The sequence below is a fragment of the Canis aureus genome, chromosome 8 (genome assembly GCF_053574225.1).
Source record: "Canis aureus isolate CA01 chromosome 8, VMU_Caureus_v.1.0, whole genome shotgun sequence".
NCBI classification, from domain to species: domain Eukaryota; kingdom Metazoa; phylum Chordata; class Mammalia; order Carnivora; family Canidae; genus Canis; species Canis aureus.
In genome coordinates, this window is record NC_135618.1 from 4,909,915 (window position 1) to 4,930,188 (window position 20,274).

The window sequence follows — 20,274 nt, forward strand, 5'->3', positions numbered from 1 at the left end:
AATATAAAGATGATATAAAGCCAGTTTTACACAAGAAATAGAGAAGACTTACCAACTTGCTTTATGTCAGTGAAGTCTGACATAAATACTAAGCCACATAAGAGTATTATAAGAAAATATTGTGATTTTAAATAATATATATAAGAAAATAAAATGTCAGAACAACATAATTTGTCTACATAGATATTAAAAAACCAAACTGTTAGCAGATAAAACTCAACAGTACATAAAAAGAATAAATTAACATGATCAAAGTGGGATTTAGCTCATGACTCCAAGTTTAGTTTTGTTTTCCAAAAAGCCATTAAAGCAAGTGGCTAGATGATTAAAGATGATATGATTATCCCAATAAATGCAGAAACCCATTTAACAAAAATAGTGGGGTTTTTTTCAAAATTTTCATGTAAGAAACTTTCAGCAAATTGGGAAGAAATAAAAACATTCTTTAATGTGGTCAAGTATAATTAAATTTATGTGTGTTTATAAGTATATACATATGAATGTGCACATACACATACACAGCCATGGCTGATAACATAATTAATGGAGAAATACAGAGTGGATTTCTTCCATTCTATAATATGCGAGAGATCCTATCCAGTATAAGAGACAAAAGAAAAAGCATAAAGTTTAGAGAGAGAGAAAGTCATGATTATATGTGCAGAAAAACTTTTAAAAAAATCTACACACACATATAAACCCCAGTAATTACAATAACATTTTAGCAAATCAGTGGACAGAAGGTCAATATAAAAATCAATTTTTTATACCGGCAAAAATCTGGAAAAAAGACTTTAAAATATACATCACTTAGGATATATAAAAATATAAAGTACTGTGGCATAAATTTAACAAATGATGAGTGAAACACCTACACTAAAAATTGACACGAAATGCTAATTTTAGTTAAGAAGGTCCTAAATAAATGAAGAGATATGTTATGTTTATGAATTGGAAAGCCCCTAATTGTTAAGATTTAAATTCTCCCTAAAATGATCCAACAAATTAATGCCTTCCCATTTGAAGTCCCAGCAAATTTTTTTGAGGAATTGACAAAGAGACTCTAAAATGTATATGGAAACTTTAAGGATCTAGGATGGCCAAACAAATATCAAAAGAACAAAATTGGAGAATTTCTATTGTCTGATTTAAAGTCTTACTAAATAGCTCCAGTTTCTAAGACTGTATGATAGTCATAAGGATATAAAACTTAACCATAGGTACCAGAAGTCCAGAAATAACCCATACTTTTACTTTCAGTTGATTTTCTACAAGGATACCAAAGCAGTTCAGTGGAGGGAAAATATTTTTAACCTGTGGTTCTGGAACAACCAGAAGAAACCTTCAACCCTATCTCATATATAGACAAACAATAATTTGAGAAGACTCATAGCTCTGAATGTAAGACACAGAAGAATATTTTTAAGACACTGATGCCATGATTTCTTAGACAACATCCAGAATACTAACAATAAAAGAAAAAAAGGTAAATTTGACTTCAGCAAAATGTAAAAACGAACTCTTATTTTTCAAAAGAACCATCAAGAAAATAAAAAGATGTCACAGATGGTGAGGAAATATTCACTGTATATCCTATCTAACAAAAAACTTGTTTTCAGAATATATAAATATATAAGTATATTTATAGCTCAGTAATAAAATAAAATTTTCAGACTTCTATAGACACTTCATAATGCATGTTATGGGCTGAATTACACTCCCTCAAAATTAGTGTGTTGAAGCCCTAATCCCCAAAATGTGATAGTATTTGAACGCACCATCTTTAGAAAGGTAATTTATAAAGTCATTGAAATGGGCCCTAATCCAATCAGAGGAAATCTGGACACACAGATAACAGGAAATTTGGTTACAGAGACAACAGGAGTGCCCTTGCATGGAGGAAAGAGCATAGGAGGAAGCAGTGGAGAGAAGACACAGACAAACCAAACCTGCTAATCCAGGGTGAATCCTGGACTCCTAACTCCCAGAACTCTGAGAAAATAAACTCCTGTTGTTTTAGCCACCCAGTCTATGGTGTTTCTTTATGGCAACTCTAGCAAACTAATACAATGAAGTATTTGAGAAGTGTTTAGTATCACTGGTCATCAGAGAAATGCAAATTTGAGCCACGATAGGGTACTACTTGCACCTGCTAGAATAATGGGAATTAAAAGGCCAACAAGACAAAATATTGGTGAGGATATGGAGCAATTAGAACCTCCATGCATAGGTGGTAGGAGAATAAAGTAGAACAACCATTGGAAAAGCCTATCAATTTCATACAACATCAAGCATACATGTATCCTATGACCAGGAAATTCCACTGATAGGTCTTCACCTAAAGGAAATCAAAATATATGTCCATAAAAATGTTTACAGAAATATGTAATCCAACTTTAATGTAATAGCCTAAAACTGATAACAGCACAAATATATATTGATCTATATATTAAAGAGAAATACACACACAAAAGAATATAAATAGTGGGATATTTGAAAAATGTAATACTACTTAGCGATAAAATGGAACTCCTGATACCTAAAACAACATTGATGAATCTCAACATTATGTTCAGCTTGAGAAAAAAGAACAAATATACATTGTATTCTTCAATGTATATGAAGCTCAGGAAGAGACAAACTAATGGGTAATAGAAATCAAAACTGTAGGCTTCTCTCAGAGGGAAGACAGATTACTGGGGTTGAAAATAAGTGAAATTTGGGAAAGGCCATTCTTTATTTTTATGGGAGCATAATTTACATTTATGCATTTGTCAACACTGACAGCACTATCTACTTAAAATCTGTGGATTTCACTCTATATATTTAAAGTTTCAGTTATTGGAAGATTATCTTAAAAATTAGTAAGACGATTTCACTTGGGGTTGAAATTTGGAAGCCAGAGGGACAATGTGAAAATTTTCATTTTCACAGCTTTTTAATTTTGCACCATGTGTATGCATTACTTATTTAAAAATATAACAAAAATGGTTTCAAAATTTTGTCAAAACAAACCACAAACTCCATTTCAATTAAGCTGGGAGCTAAATATAATCTCTATTCATTATAAAGGCTGCCAATGGGGCAGGAGCAAAGGGAGAGAAACAGGTCAGAGGTCAGCAAATCCTGGGGAGGAGTTTCACAAGTGGCAAAGACATCAGATTTCAGAGAGTACCAAACCTGATACACTTCATGAAGGCAAGGGATACAATTGATATATTGATTGCCAAATCAATAAATATAAATGAATTTATATTCATTCAATATTCATATATTCAAGTGTTTGTTTTTTTGTTTTAAGATTTTGTTTATTTATTCATGAGAGACACACAGAGAGAGGCAGAGAGATAGGCAGAGGGAGAAGCAGGCTCCATGCAGGGAGCCCGATGTGGGACTCGATCCCAGGACCCTGGGATCAGGCCCTGAGCCGCCGGCAGACGCTCAACCGCTGAGCCACCCAGGCGTCTCCAGCTCAAGTTTCAAAAAGCACATCAGGCTATATCACAAAAGAAAGCATATCTTTGTGAAATGTAAATGTCATAGCAAAATCAAAATGATGAAGTTCTGAAAATAAGCAGATAGGCCAAAGTGTATACAAACACAGAGTAAGCAACAGCAATTGCCAATATGGGGCATGTAGAACTCAGTGCAAAAGCGCACTGATGGGAAAAAGTAGAGAGCCTAAATCACTAAAAGATACAACTCAAGATGAGGGCATAGAAAATAACGTATATGAATTTATATAATACAGTAACACTTGCAGATCTAGAAACAGAAAATTAAAGGAGAAATAGACAAGGGTACCTGGGTGGCTCAGGCGGTTAAATCTGCCTTTGGCTCAGGTCATGACTTTGAGGTCCTGGGATGAGTCCCATGTCAGGCTCTCTGCTCAGCAGGGAATCTGCTTCTCCCTCTCACTCTCCCTCCGTGCTCTCCTCTCTTTCTCTGTCTCTCTTTCTCAAATAAATAAAATCTTTAAAAGAAAAAGAAATAGATAAAAGAGTTGAAATGGAAGATCTTTAATTCACAGCTGACTTCTCTTACTCTAAGACGGCTTTTGTAGGCAAAAAATTAATTAGGATGTATATAGGACATCCAGATGTAGTCCTAAGTAATAACAGTTAATAACAAAGACCTAATTATAGGGTTCAGGGTCCCCAAAGATGAGGATCACATTTGAAGAGCTAAAGTGTACCTTTAAATCTTCTCATGGCAATTTTAGGAATTGGCTGAACTGGCTGGCTTCAGAAGTCTTATTGGATTCACATGAGTTCAATGAATCACGGGAGGTAAATTCAGAACCACACAAACAAACCATATTTGCAAGAGGCAGTCTGCTTGTCTGGCAGCAAAGCAGAAGGGACCTTGGAGTTAGAAGAGCCAACTAGGCTGGAATGCTACTCTGGCTCCTTCCCATCCTGTCATTCCTTTCCAAACCCACCATAAATTTCCTGCCAGTTAATTTCCTTCCATGAAAACCCAATTCATTCAATAATGATTAATAAAGGAGGATCAAATATAGATATAACACCTAAAATTAAAGAAAAAAAAAACAGGGAAAGGACTAATGATTAACACTGACTACACTTAACTATTGAACTCCAGAGTCCAACAAATGTATCGGAGTGAGAATATAAATACCATGTGCCCTCTAAAGTAGAAATAATGTAGAAATTATAAAATAAGGAAAAGTGGAGAAGAGAAGAGAAGGTGGGAGATAGAATAAGATAACTGGTTACATTTTCTAATAAAAAGAGGCATTAAAAGATCACTTCCAGGTGAAAAAATCAAGTAACAGAGACCTACTATATTCTGAAATAAATAAAGAATAAGTAAAGAATGTCCTTTCTTTTCAATTGTTGATATATATATATATAGGCCATGGTGCATTATATATATAATATAAAATCTTGCGACTAAAGATTCTCATTTAGGAGGTACCAAAGAAAATCTTCCAAAAAAGAAATAGCGAGCCTGTGTGCACACCTACACTACATCCTCTAAACAAAATGGAATAAAACTAGCAGTTAATTATTAAACCATGAAACAAAGTCTCTAGCCACTAGAAATTTAAAAGTCTTTCTTGAGCATCTCTTGTTTGAAACAGTGACACGAAACGTAAGGCACAGAATATTCATAAAATAATGTGAATAACTACGCTACATGTGAGCATCTATGGGACAAAAGACAAATCTGGATAGCCCTAGAGCTCGATTTCTCACTTGTGTTTTTGAGATAGCTTAACGGAGTGCTGGCACAGCCGAAATGAATCCATCTGTGGAGAGGCCCCATTATCTTCATGTGACATCATCATTCCTGCCTGACAAGGCAGCTCACCAGGGCTGTTGGATGTAGCCTCCTGGCCCTTGGTTTGCATGCTTTCTGAAGATGTCCCTGGATGCAGAGATCTTTTGGTGTATTTCTTTTTATTTACAGAAGGATGGATGAGAATGGTGCTCCCTAGCCTCTCTCATACTCACCGATAAATATGAATCACAGTGTAGATGTGGGCCTTGCTCTTGCTCACGTGGAGCTTCTGATTCCAGTCCTGTCTGCTAGCAGAGACAGATGCTTCTCCGAGTTCAGTTGGCCATGGTGCATGCAGAATATTTATGATGTGGAACAACAGGAGTTCCAGGACATCGTGTGCTCTGTAAACCTACCTACTTATTTTCCCTGATAAGACCCTCGCTGATATTTCCCTTTCCCTGATAAGACCTTTGCTATATCTGCATGCGAGTTTGCACACAATGTGGGTTTCATGTTTATGGGATTAGAGAGTTTAACTGGACCACCCCAAGGGTTGGAAGCTTTTACACTAGGGACAATCCAAAGCCATTAGTAAGCCTAATGAACAGGTGTTCAGTAACCCAAGAGTGGACAATGTGGCCAAAGTATCCTCTAGGATGGCTACTGAAGCATCACCAATTTAGATCAGAAGGGAATTAAGCAGCCATAGGAGTCCAGCTGTATAGGACATGTCCGAGAGAGCTATTTGGGGTCCCTAGAGACAATAAAAGAATAAAGCCCCCTAACAAACAGATTATCAAAGACATAAGGATATGCCATAAAAGGAAAACCCCAGATGGTAGCACTTGTAGGAGACCAGATTCTTTGAGGAAATACTAAAACAAATGCCTTATTTCTGAAGGCTGCGTAACTGATAAAATTATAAAGATCAAGAACTAGCTGAGATGCAGTGGCTGCTCCTATACCAATAACATGGACGGGTCAAGCCCAAAACTCATACTGGACTTCAGAATATTAAGAAGATGGGAAGAGGGCAGCCCGGGTGGCTCCATAGTTTAGTGCCGCTTTCGGCCCAGGGCATGATCCTGGAGACCCAGGATCGAGTCCCATGTGGGGCTCCCTGCATGGAGCCTGCTTCTCCCTCTGCCTGTGTCTCTGCCTCTCTCTCTCTCTCTCTGTGTCTCTCATAAATTAAGAAGAAGAAGGAGGAGGGAGGAGGAGGAGGAGGGGGAGGAGGGAAGCGCAGGGACAAAGATTCAGTCTGGGACCTGCTCCTGTCCTCTTTTCTCAGGCAAACATTCTAAATATTCTTGAACTTGCTGGATACTGGAGTACATGTGCTAGTATTTGAGGGTTTTATTTTCTTTTGTTTTTCTTTCTTTTTTTCTTTCTTTATGAACTAAACTTGCTAGGTTTTGCCATCCTGTTCTTTTGTTTTGATAAAGATGCTTTGAGCACTTGAGTGCTATATTATTTTCTATTGCTTCACAGAAATACTATGTAGAAGCTTGAATATCGATATATATAGATAGAGAGATAGATATAGATATATAATTTTTAAATTTATTATTACTTTTTTTTTTTTCTTTAGCTCCAAATTCTGTAAGCAGAAGTCCAGCCACAGCCTCCCTGGGTCCTCCACTCAGCATCTCCTGAGACCAAAATCATGTGGTCCGCAAGTTTTGGTCTCATCTGGATTCCTGAGCCTTCTTCCAAGTTTATTCAGGCTGTTGACAGAATTCAATTCTTTGCAGGTGTAGAATTAAAGTCCCTGTTCTCTTGTTGACTGTCAGGCAAAGACTGCTCTCAGTCTTCTAGGGCCTTCTCAATCCCTTTCCATGCGGCCCAACTTCCCTCCACCTAACAAGTGAGCAAAGAGGATCTCCCTCATTTAGAATTCCACTCATGCTTCAAATGCTTTGTAGTTCTGACTTCCTCTTTTACCATCAGATAGAAAAAAAATCTCAAGTTGATTGCCAAGAGTGTGAAGAAAAAGCAAATACTGTTAAGAACATATATTAGGACAATCCTTATGGAGGAAAGTTTACCAAGATCTATCAAAATTATAAATCTGTATGCCCTTTGTGTCAGCAATTTCATTTCTAGGAATAAATACTTCATACATTCTGGTATCATTACAGCGTTGTCTGCAATAGAAAAATATCAATAGCTTTTTATTTTTATTCTATTTTATTAAAGGTTTATTTATTTATTTTAGAAAGAGAAGGGGGGAGGCGAAGAGGGAGAGGGAGAAAAGGAATTTCAAGCAGACTCCTTGCTGAGTGTGGAGCCTGAAGCAGGACTCAATCTCACAACCCTGAAATCATGACCTGAGCTACAATCAAAATCAAGAGTAGGGCACTTCCCCGACTAACCCACCAGGTGGCCCATATTGATAATTTTTAAATAGACATGAACAGGGAACTGGGTTAAATAAATTGCACTAAAGTAAATGAAGAATAAATAAGGCCTATATATAATATGCAAAAGTTTCCAAGTAGAGAATCTAGTCATACAATAGAGGTTATAGTATATAATTATTTGAGTTAAAAAAAAAAGCAGAGGAAAAAACCCACATCTTCATTTTTTCTTGTATATATATTTTACAAACTTTGGAAGAATATTCAGGATATCAAAAGCAAGAGCTGCTCTGATCAGGTGACAAACGGGTTGATGAGGCAAGCGTGGATGGGTTTTAGTACATGATTATCTTTTACTACATAGCCCGATATTTGAACTGTGCAAATCTTACTGCTCAACAGAATTAATGTTGCTATGTAAAAGCATTAGTCCATATTTTAATCAAAAATAAGCTCTACAGAGTCTAGACCAGTTATTCTATTCATACTAAACCACATGCCATTCCCCAACATTGGCTCTCAGGTCTTCATGCTCTTGCATGGATCCAAGTTAAATCCCAGAAGGATAGTCCAACAATGATGATACAGCCTATTAGCCAGCAGTTCCTATTAAAGCACTACCAGTTTCCCATTCATAAAGAAAATCATAAACAGATAAAAACTAAAACACAGAAACTCAGATAGAAGGAAAATGAAATGCCAGAACTCTAGAAGAACATTCATCACCCTAAGAAAAATGGAAGTAGGTTGAAAAGCAGACACAAATTTTAGTTTATGGCCCAAGAGAGCCTCCTTGGAAGCATTAAAAGTTATTTTAGACATTATAAAAATGAAAACATAATACATCAGAAGAACAAAGGGATAATAAAGCTTCATTCAATAAGCAAAAACAGGGGGCTATGATATGTTGAAGGATATGTGGAGAAGAATGCTGTTAACATATATAGTAGTTGCTCAATTTCCCTGCTACCTGAAAACATATCTTCCTTATCACATATCCTATGGATAACATCAATAAGTGTCTTCCCACTTACACTACATCAGGGGGATTATTAGAAATAAGATATGTGATATTTTGGCAAGCTTGATATCATTCTCTAGGTTAATGTTCATTATTTCAAAAATGTCCTAGAATACCCTTCATTTGACTTTTTTCATGTTATAATGTTTGCCTCATGTGTCATTGGTATCTTCAAATAAACATTTGTAAGGAAAAATAAGAAAAGAAATAGTTGGATACATGATGACCAATGTAGCCTTGGATAGTAACATTTCAAAATAGAACAGCTAAATTCAACAAGTTTATTTAATTGAATGTGAAACCTTTTAAAGCTGTCTTCTTGAAAATGTCCCAAAAAAACAAAGTTTTAATCAGATGACTCTAAAATAATCTGAAAGCATACGAATACATTTTATGTCTACATTACTCAGATATTTTAAAATTAAGGATAAAAGTGACTGACATTTTGTTGCATTAAATTTTAGAAAGATCGTTCGTTTGAAAATATTTTCAGACACTTAACAAGTCCAAAATGTGACAAGATTTATCCTTTCTCAATTTAGATGTCTGATTTAACTAATGAGGCAGGGATTTTTATTTGAAAATGCTTCCATTTTGGATTTATTTTGGCTTAATCTGCCTTAAAATCGAGACAATGACACAGAGCACCCATCTTGACGTAACTTTTTTTCTTCTGTCCTGTACTTGGCATTTTATTTTTTCTTCTCATTATTTGGCAACACCGGCCACTGGAAACGTTCATCCGTTGTTGAACTATTACATAATTTAAACTTCCTGATTCCTGATTCTTTTCTTTAAGCTTCAAGTTTTTATTTAAATTTCAGTTATTTAAAATATAGTATAATTATTAGTTTCAGGTGTATAATTTAGTGATTCATCACTTACATATAACACCCAGGGCTCATGTCCTTAATCCCCATCACCCATTTAGCCCCCCGCCCCCCAGGCCCTTTCAACAACTCTCAGTCTGTTTTATGGTTTCTCTCTCTCTCTCATTCTCTCTCTCTCTTCCCCCTGATTCCTGATTCTTGATGCAGAGTCTAGTACCAATAACAGAGAGTATCATCTTTTCCTTTCCTTTTCCTACACCTAAAGACAACCAACTTTCCAGGGATGGCCTCCAACAGAAGCCGGGAAAAATTAAAACACACACATCAAATAGTTAGCACCTTACCCTCTTGTTTGATATAAATTTGATATAAATTATATATAGGAGAGCCATCTTTCAGCTTTCCAGTGTATGTTTTGCCACCTTTATATAAGCAACCAATGAATCATAATGATGATATAATCTGCAGTTCAAGCCACCATTCTGATAATCTTCCTGAATTGACAGCCACCTGCAGCTACATTATTCCAACCCATGTAAATGTTGTAATGTAAATATTACCCCAGGTATGATTTAAGCATAGAAATGACAACTACTTTTAAAAGAAGAGTATAACAGGGTCAGAAGGAGGGAGCAATAGAGAAATGCTCACAGCAGGACTAAGAGAGTCATCAGGGAAGCCGTAATTGGTCATTTCATCATTCATAGGGTGACTTCTACAAAACAAAAGAAGGAAGAAAGGTGCTTACATGTAAAGCTTCAGAAAAGGAGAAGCAAATTTGAAGGTGAAATGCTCTAAGTGAAAATATTCACAAAGGAAATTATAGGGTTTGCGGTAAGCTGCTTGTAGCACACAAAGCTAAGTGACCCTAGCCAAAATTCTGCCGTCAGTGCTTTTGCATCTCCCCTGGCATTTTCTCGTTGACAGTGAGCTGATAGGCAGGAACAGTTGATTCCCAGTTCATTGACAGACCTACATTAAAATGGACATGGGAAACAACAGTCTACAAGACAAATATCCCCATAACGCAGGGTAATAAAATAGAATAATTTATATTGGCATGTAAAAGAGAAGGTCTGCATATAGAACATGCAAAAGATTCATTTTCCAGCTGCAAAAAGTATTACAAAATAAAAAAAAATTGCAATATCAACCATCATGTTTGGTGCTGGAAGTTTTAATGACTACATCTCTATGGAAATGAGCAGGGTGGGGTGGGGGAAGCATATGTATTATTCCTCTAAAATGCATGCATAATTTATTGTTAAGGCATGTTTGTGATTATTAGCCCTTTGATGAAATATGTATAATTTAAAGATGAGATTGTACTCCTCACCTTACCAGAAATATCTAGCAGTGAGAATGAAGAAAGGTAGATTTCAGTGGTAAGCCCTCTGGGCTATATTTGTTGGATGTTACTTTATTCCTTGGGTTTCTCTATGTAGAATGTGCAACGGTGTAGCGTGTTCTACTCCGAGATACTTTCTGGTTTCCCATTTTATAATTGTCTGGTCATCGCATGGCCAATTGAGGTGGCATGATCAACAGTTCATTAAAACACACTGTTTTATGGCAAAGTGAGACACCAATCATATATTAGACTACAAATAAAATATTTTATTTCAACATCGAGTTTGCTCCTCTGGAATACTACTTTGATGGTGTAGAGAAAGATCACTAGACCGACTGGGGCTGAAGCTGGCATATCGTAGCAACGGCTTTGTATTTTTGTGTAAATTCCATTCTCAATTTTCTTATCTTCAAGTTAACGCACCCTTAGGTTTCCTCTCAGTTCTAGCAGCCTGTAGTGTTACTTGGCAAACTTGCATGTAAATCATGTGAGCTGTTTTATGAAGAGAATGGTGGTGTAAAAAATAAATAAATAAATAAATAAATAAATAAATAAATAAATAAATAAATAAATAAATGCAGAGAGGAAAAGGAATGTGTGGTTAGGAGGGCAAGCGACTGTGTTGCTAATTGTGATTCACTATTGTCCTAACTGTAAAACTCTAAATGAATGTTTTAAATTCTGTGGCCATTGGTTTCCTCAACTATAAAATATGAAAGTGTTCTAGATCAGAGGTCTCACCTATCAGCTTACATCTGTACATTACAAGTTGTTAATGAGGAATAAATAACTAAAACATCAATTTTACTTTAACATCAATGTTTTGCAGCAAATCTAAATGATGGCATGACATATAAGGCAATAACCCTAGGCCATGAAGTAATCCAAGAATGTGTATGGTCTTAAAATTCCTATAACCATAGGAAATCATGAGAAACACAGAATTTTAAAAGTTGAAGGTAGTAAATATAATCTAGTTTAATGATGTATGTTATGTGGATATCCTCTGCATATTTCTAATAAATCACTTCAGTTTATAATTAAAAAAAACTGATATATGTATTCAGGTTGTAATCTTTTGGTTTCTGCAGTTGGCCATGGCCATATGTCAATCCCATGGGTCCCAAAGATGGAGGTTTCTAAAATTCCTTCATCAGGGTCACAACTACTAATCTGTTATAAATTATATGAGGGGCACGTGGGTAGCTCGGTGGCTACCTGAGCATCTGCGTTTGGCTCAGGTCATGACCCCGGGGTCCTGGGATTGAGACCGACACTGGGCTCCCTGCAGGGAGCCTGCTTCTCCCTCTACCTATGTCTCTGTCTCTCTGTGTCTCTCATGAATAAATAAATAAAATCTTTAAATTACATGAATTACTTTCACCTAAAACAGTGACCATAACTGATCACCTAAACATGGATTAGTAAGGATTCTTGGGTACTTCTGGAAAAGTCCCTTTGCATGATCAAGGGAAAGAGACTTTGCAGCTCTTAGAGGAGTCCATGAAAGTGACTCATCCAGGATAGCACTTGTGAATTGTTGTCAAGTTTCCTAGACAGATTCTGTTCAGTTCTTAAAATATGTATTGGTTAGGGACACCTGGGTGGCTTAGTGGTTTAGTGCCTGCCTTTGGCCCAGGGCATGATCCTGGAGTTCTGGGATCAAGTCCCACATCAGGCTCCCTGCATGGAGCCTGCTTCTCCCTCTGCCTGTGTCTCTGCCTCTTTCTCGCTCTGTGTGTGTCTCTTATGAATAAATAAATAAAATATTTTTAAAAAATACATGTATTGGTTACCTTTAATACACCAAAAACTATAGGGTTGGAAAATTAGGAAGTCAAAACTTTAGATGAAGTAGAGGTGCTAAACAATGAGTGAAGGACTACCCTAGAATGTGAACATTGAATTAAATAGCTTAGGAAGATTGAAAAGGTCTTGAGTTAGTGAAAATTGAGTTCTGAAATCTGTACGCTAACCCAAGATGGAGCATAAGAGGTAGACTGGCAGCAAGTAAGAGAAATGCTAAAAAGTCTGGCTATATTGTATGGAGTCATTCCTATGATCCTGACTGGTAGGTTAATTCCAACATCATCAATGTATCTGAATCTCTTTAACTTACTTATAGTTACCTTAAGAGACAGAGATGAGGTCCATGTTTAAAGATGGAAAGAAGAGTCATACATATAAGGACTTGCCTAGTAAATGTGGACATGAAGGGACACCAAAGGTGGGAACCATAGGATTTCTGTTATGGGGGATTCAGGAACATGACAACAGTTCTTTATATTTCCGTGTTCATTCTTAGGAGGCAATAAATCTCAATACTTAACCACACAGATGTCGGATTTTGATTAAATTCTATCTCGAGGGACACCTGGGTGGCTCAGCGGTTGGGTATCTGCCTTCTGCCCAGGGCGTGATCCCAGGATCTGGGATTGAGTCCTGCATCAGGCTCCTAGCAGGAGCCTGCTTCTCCCTCTGCCTGTGTCTCTGCCTCTCTCTGTGTGTGTCTCTCATGAATAAATAAATAAAATCTTTAAATAAATAAATAAATAAATAAATAAATAAATAAATAAATAATACTATCTTGATTAATCAATAGCTATGAATTTTGGGTCAAGTTCCTTAACTTTTCTGAACTTTGATATCCCACATGCAGAATGGAGCAAATAGAGTACTTACCTCATTGGGTCTTTGTCAGGATTAAATGAGATGAATAAATGCTGGCTATCATTTTATGTAGAAGCTCTGCACCCTGCTCTCCATGTGAATTTTGTCTGATGAAGGCTCTCTGGGCTTAACTTACCTTACCCTAGGTCCATGTTAGCAGCAGTGCTAATATTTAGCAACTATTCTGAAAAAAAATAGTTGACATATTATTTTACTATGATCCTAGTTGCTGTATAAGGCAGTATTCTTTCAAAAACCAAGGATGTATTATAAATTCCTTCTAAAGGGATAGCAACCACAGCTGTGTGGCAACTGCTGAATTAGACTTGCATTGTTCTCAAACACTAAAATCAAATTAAGTGGCTGTCCTATTAATAGCACTACTTATTCAGCTCCTTTTCTCTTTAAAGCATTTTATAAACATTAACTAATTAATCCTCACACTCTTATGAGGTAGGTAAATACTTGTTAACTCCCAGTTTGAGGAAACCAAGGTTGAGGTTAAGTGGTTGCTTGCTCAGAGCAATAGAGTGAAGCAATATTTAAGCCCTAAATTAGGCCATTTTAATTTATATTAATTTATTTTGGACACTGTATTGGATTTTTTAGTGATAATTTACTCTATTGTATTATCGTATACTACCTCTGTCATAGAACAGATGAGAAAATGGTATTCATTGGTGAGTAAATGAAAATGGGAAAATGAGTACTCCATAGCTACTGTCCCCTATAGCTCACTATGACACCAAGAACTTACAGGGCACGCAGTTAACTAGCCAGAAATTGCCAGTCATTTCGTTTGACGCCCATTCCTTCTACACATGCCCTTGTAGGCATGTGCATGTGCACATACACATGTCTTATTTTCTACTATAGGATATAGGTTCTTTAAGGTTAGAAACCTTAAGCTAGATATCTCCAAAATCAGACGTTAGTAAGATACTTACTACCTTGGAGTATCAGAAGTATTTAAGAAACAAATCTTTGTGATAATCTTCCAATCGTTTTTTCCTCTTCCAACCTCAAACCTCATCATGTCTATCCTCCATATTTCAACTTATAAATAACAGAACATAAACATGGTCATATTACTCCCTTGCTCAGTGTCACAAATGCCTCCATATTTCTGCCTCTACCTTCAAGTCCTTTAGGTTTTCCAGCAGTTTTTGTAATGTAAAACTCACTGAAACATTTGTTTATCACAGCACTGAAAACCTTACACTACAACTCATATGATTTATGATTGTTCTGTGAGGTCGGAAAAGGTAGATTCCAAACCAAACATTGTGTCTCAGTGTCTCAGTGTGTGATACAAAGCAAGGGCTCAAACATTTGGTAAATGAAGAAAGAGTAATAGAAATAAAGATACTGTGCTGCTTTTTCTCTGAGGTGGATTTTTTTTGCAACCTATCAGTCATGAATTTTATTACTTATGAATCTCCTCATGTTTAACTTCGATGTCCACCAGAGTAAATCCTTTGCCGTTTGTCTGTACTTGGCTTTTTGAGTCTTCCTATCATCTCTCTTCTGTAACCCATGTGTTATCAGAAGGTCTGTGCCCTCCTGTAATCTCACTTTTAGGAAGCTCCTGTGAGAGTGGATATATCTTAGGTTTAGAGTATAGGAAGACCAGTTTGTGAATGTGAAGGAATTCTTGCCACAGAAGTTTCCGACACAGTATCCATGTGATTGACACTTTGCACTATGTCTACATGAAACCATATAGGTTCATACTTATTTTGTCTACTTTTCTTAACTACAGAAATAATAGAAAATAATTTTTGAAACCCTTGATCCAAGTGATATGGCAGTTTTTCTGCTGTTCTCGAAATGGCTATTTGGATTCAAAACTTGGGAGAAAACTGTTTTAAGCCTAGTGAGGCTAGGTTATCCCAACTATCATCCCAGGTCCTGACTAATCCCTAGCCTATCAGGGGAAATTTTCAGAGCCATCTGTTTTCACTAGTGGGGAGAATCATGGCAAGTAATGGGAGCTCCAATATAAGAGTACCTTATAGAGATTTGTTAGCAGCACAGTGGCAAGATTGGAGAATTGGAGGCAATTTGGAGGTAGTCAGAAGGAGCCTTCAGTGGAGCAGCCTGCACTCCCACAATTTGACGTGACATGGATACAGGAGTTTCACACAAGCCAAGTAGACACCATGCAAAGTTGTCAGACTTGAGCCATTTTGTCAATAAACCCACCCCTGCAAACGAAGACCCTCAAGGATCTCAGGTAGGTTGCACAGGGTGGGAGGTCTGAGATTGTGTTGACACACTAAGAGACCTGTCCAGTGAAGAGACCTTTGAAATTCATTCTGAAAGAGCTCCTAGATGCACCCCCCAGGATTTGGATGCTTGCCATTGAGAGCGCTAGGGGATGTTAGTCAGAGAAGCAATGGAATCAAATGAGTATAAAAAACCCCAAAGTTCCAATTAAGCAAACCCCAAAGCAAGTAGAAGAATATAGAGGGAGGAGAGAAAGAAAGTCACAGCTCACTTCCCATTACAACTGAAGAGAGGTGAAGAAGTTCCTCCTAATTACTAAGGTTCAACAGTCTACAAGGCTCCACATAGTCTCAAGTGTCTTGCACAGTAAGTTCACCCTTGCTCAAAGCCCTGAAACTTTTCACCAAGGCCTTCCTAACTAGTTTACTAAATCAAGTCCTTCTAGCTGAAGCCTGGGCAAGGGTAGAAAATAGGATAAGGTAACCACCAATTTGGATAGAAGATTGATGTTTCCAACCAGAGAAAAGTAGACAGAACTGAAAAAGACTGAAGGCAACGAGATCTGCCTGAGGTATCATTAATGGCCTGGGAAGGCAGGTTTGGGACAGGATGGCTGGAAGCAATAATGGGTGAAAAATAAAGCCATTTCACATTGATATCTTCATTGAATTCAGACTGTTCAATAAACCGCTTAGAATGGCATTTAATAATTACTCAAAAAAATAAATAGCCATTTTTAATATCTTAACATTTAACATCTGAGTTAAGAGTAAGCCAGCCACCTGTAATGTTGCTTCTGAAAAATAACAAACTATTTCAGGTTCTGGATGACATTGTGGTATGGTGTTTTTTCTAATAATGACTGCTCCTTTGGTAATAGCTGCTGTCTTCTTAGATGTGCTGCCAGGAGTAAACATTTTATATGAATGCGCAAATGAGTATGAAATATTCATAATTGTCTAGTAAATTATAAGCCATCACTTTTCAGGAATCTATGGTGCTCTCATTAGCTACCCACACCCAATAAGATTGCTTTAAACCCTTTTTATGCTATTCCTATTTGTATACTTTTGATCTTCTGTCCTAAGGATTTTAAGGACACATGAGATAAAATATAATACTCTTCACATAAAGTTTTGGAAGGCCATGATCTGAAACACAGTCTACTGGCTTCCCTATATGCAGATAGGATTATGCTTTATCTAACACCTCGGACCTCATGATAACTCTATAATCAGTTCTACATCTATTCCCTCTATTAAGTCAAAAACCCGTCTACAATTTCTATGTGATATTTTTGTGTTTTATATATTTGGAAATTACCATTACATTTATTAGCTAGTTGTATCCACAACATTTCTCATAATAAAAGCAGAAATCCGGACAATACAACCAGCTCCTGGGGAGCACAGTAAATTCTTGCAAGACCACTGTGCTGACCCTATAGTGCCCAGAATACCAAAGGGAGATGGAAACTGATGAAAATATCAGTGATGGCTCTTGAATAAATTTAAAAATTATGAGATATGGACAAGAACAAGCCTTTCCAGTAATCAAGCACATGCCTTATTATTTCTTAACCCTGGAGCACTGCAAGTTCAATGTGTTCAGTTTTAGAAAACTAATTGCAGCAAATTCAAGAAGATACATATTTTTCTAAGCAATAAATAGAGCCATTTCATTTTCCTCCTCTGAAGGATAAAAAGACTGGTGCTAGAAAGCAGCTGCAACTCCAAAAAGATAGGCTCAGTGTCTCAGAATACATGGGTTGGGTTTTTTGTAAGTGGACTAAATGAATAGCCAGTTCCATCTCTCTGCCCCAAGGAAAAAGATGCGAGTGAAGCGTTCTTTCAGACAGCTGCAAATATGAATGATTAAAGTGACTTCGACAATGGAAGAATTGAAACCTGCATTTGCAGATGTCACCTTCAAAATAGTGAGGAGTTGACAGCTTTGTTTTTTATCTGCTCCCTCCATCTAAGAGCAGGCAAATTGATTTAAAAACTAGGAACCAAATGTCCATTTAAAAAAAAACAAAAACAACAAAAAAAACCACACCAGTCAAGTCTGGACCCTGTAGTTTTGTTGTTTATCCGGAGGACAATGCACTGCAACGGTATTATTTTCTGTAACCATAGAGTTGATTTTATCTTTAACAGTCATTTGAATGCAAAGATATGTAAACAAAGAGTTCTCAGTAATTTTGAACCTCATGTAATTTCATGGGGCTTTAGTGTGTCTCCAAGATTATTACTATAAGTTCATTTTTCTGATCTTCAATTTGATTTAGAACAGTTTCCTTTTCATATTGCCCCATGCGAACTATGATAATAGCAATCATCATCAGTGGATGTGTAGGGAAGGTCTGCTTTTACAAATTTTAATTCACATTATTTTTACTATATAAAAAAGTATTTTGTGGGGATTAAGAAGATAGTGCAGTAACAGAGAATTTTTTCACTCTGCAAGGTTGTCGGGAACTAAGATTTCTGTGAATGTTCCAAATTTCTTTACTTTATGTCACTTCTATTCCTGGCTTCTGTGAAATTCTTAGTCTCTGTTTTGTATCCAACAGCTGTTTTCCTTATGTCCATTAGCACACCCCATTAAATAGCATTCAACACAAGCAGTTCTATGTAACAGAACTTCAGCGGAAGGTAAGAGGTAATGGTTCCATGGAGGCAAATGAATGAAAAGTTGAAAATTAAAGATTAAATATTTCAAATTTTCTTTTATTAAAAAATATTTTATTTATTTATTCATGAGAGACACAGAGAGAGAGACAGAGACACAGGCAGAAGGAGTCCCCATGCAGGGAGCCTGATGTGGGACTTGATCCGGGATCATGACTTGAGCTGAAGGCAGACGCTCAACCACTGAGCCACCCAGGTGCCCCTCTCAAATTTTCAAGAAGACCTTGGATTTATTTCCATCGTCTTGGACTCTAACAATCTAAAGTGACTCTTGGCTCTCACCTCCGACTCTCTGCTCTTCTGCACTTTTCCTTCAAATTCATGTTTATTTCTTAGGCGAGGAGATGCTTGGCTGTTTCTTTTTTTGCCTTCCTCTGAAATGTGCTCTCAACTCCTCACCTTAACTAGGGATGGGTATTTTACCAGGGCAAGAAAATTTTCCCTTCTTTGGGAGCAATTCTGATGATAGTTATTAATACAATAATTGTCCTAATGTTACATGACAAATAAACTTTCTCTCACGCCATTCCGTCTCACTCTTCCTTGCACTTGTCATATCCTTCATTTGATCCATCTGACCACAAATTATTCTCATGGCTTGCATCATCTTGTCATTCAGCTCTCATCTCAAAGGACCTCTTCTCAGAGAATCATTCTTTGACCATCCTATTTAAATCACATTCCCACTTTGGGGCATCTGAGTAGCTTAGTCAGTTATGCATCTGACTCCTGGTTTTAGATCAGGTGATGATCTCAGGGTCCTGAGATCAGCGCAATGTCAGGCTCCACGATCAGCAGGGAGTCTACTTGAGATTTTCTCTCTCCCTCTCCCTCTGCTTGTCCCCCTGCCTGCATTCACACTCTCTCTCTCTCTGTCTTTCTGTCTCTCAAATAAATAAATCTTTTTAAAAAAATTTAAAAACTAAAAAAAAAAAAAAAAATCACATTCCCATTACTTAATGATGTGCTTATAGCATTTATTCTTACGTAAATTTATTGTGCTTGTTTACTTTTATTCTAATTCATTTTCTGGAGGTGAGACAGCAGGAACAACACACCCAAGGTTCCAATGTCACCACCACTGTCACTGCTGGAGCACATGTAGCATCAGCGTGCCACCGTGCTGCATGACTGTAAGTGAATCCCAACCACTCCTTCATTCCCATGTCACTCAGACCCATATTCCTGTACAGGAACTTCAGATTGTCCCAGCCTTAGCTCATGAGCCTTCGTCTTGGCTATCAATGCAGTGAAAAGACAAATGCTAATAAGAAGGGATACTGTAGTTCATAGGGCAAATAGAACATTGTGCCCGAAATGCAAATGCTTAACATGGTAGCTTGGTTTTCCAGTATTTTCCTCTTGAGTTACAGAATTTAATGAAATAAAATTTATTTACTTTTCTCTTTGATTAAATTTAATAGCTATATATACATATATCTATATTTATTTCCCTGAAGCAAGAGACTTTGTGTGGCCTTCAGTGTGAACTTCAGACCAATTCTTTGTGTTATATTTGGTTGCCTCTTGGCTATAGTACTTCTGAGTGCAAATCATTGAACTCTTTAATGAAGTACTATAGAGAAAAAATCAAAATATATACATAAAATACCCACAGAATATTTAGAGTTGAGGTATATCAAGAATTTAGAATGCATGGTCTATACTTCACTAAGGATATATTTATGACTTCTACCTGATGGCAGTATTTTTTGACACAAAATTAGTTTTCTACATGTGAAATTTAAAATCATAAGGCATTCTCCATTAAAAAAAAATACACATATACTTACCTATTCTATGGTATCCACAAAGAGAAAATGGAACAAACTCACTTTTAGGGTTTCAGGACAGTTTTAAAGTAAAATTA

The 20,274-nt window shown here is 36.7% G+C and overlaps 1 long non-coding RNA gene across 1 annotated transcript in view; it reads right to left on the reverse strand.

The window, feature by feature from the left end:
- Positions 1-11,100: 11,100 nt before the first annotated feature.
- Positions 11,101-20,274, reverse strand: part of LOC144317999 (uncharacterized) — a 118,376-nt gene continuing 109,202 nt past the window's right edge. The window contains exons 3-4 of the long non-coding RNA XR_013383861.1: positions 13,495-13,666; positions 11,101-11,304 (exon numbers count right to left, since the gene is read on the reverse strand). This is a non-coding gene — a long non-coding RNA (uncharacterized LOC144317999). The remainder of the gene's footprint in view (positions 11,305-13,494; positions 13,667-20,274) is intronic.